The sequence below is a fragment of the Rhagoletis pomonella genome, unplaced genomic scaffold (genome assembly GCF_013731165.1).
Source record: "Rhagoletis pomonella isolate Grant_MI unplaced genomic scaffold, Rhpom_1.0 Rhpom_scaffold_00006, whole genome shotgun sequence".
NCBI classification, from domain to species: Eukaryota; Metazoa; Arthropoda; class Insecta; order Diptera; family Tephritidae; genus Rhagoletis; species Rhagoletis pomonella.
The window spans coordinates 61731464-61731953 of NW_023458560.1; positions in this window are offsets into that span (position 1 = coordinate 61731464).

Here is a 490-nt window from a genome sequence, read left to right on the forward strand (position 1 = left end):
GCGTTTCATGGCGATAGATTTATTTCTATCGCTCTGCTGGGCGATGACAGCTGTGCGTGCCAAAGGTGGCCGTATTTGTTTTGTGCTTTCAAAGTTTAAAAAGAAAACAACCTAAACACGATTTTTTTTTTGTTGTTTGAAAAATATAGTTGTGGATTCGTTAAATCTGGCTTGAAACAAATTATTTATAATAATCTTTCTTTGTTTTACATTTATATTTGTTATCATTTCCTCATTTCTAAATATGGTTTAGTTTTTTCTAAATATGGTCACCCAAATTATAAAGGCGACCAAATGGGATCTGCTGTTTTCGCTACCGCTCTAATTCTGTTTAAGTAGGCGAAATAGTTGGGCGAACGGTGACCGACAGCATCGCCCAATTCGGCGAAGTTTGCCGGTCGCCGGTATTGTATTTCAAGCATGTATTAGTGTATTCACCAGACACAACTCGGTGCATATACTTTCGTCTCTTTCTCACATTTTCAATACT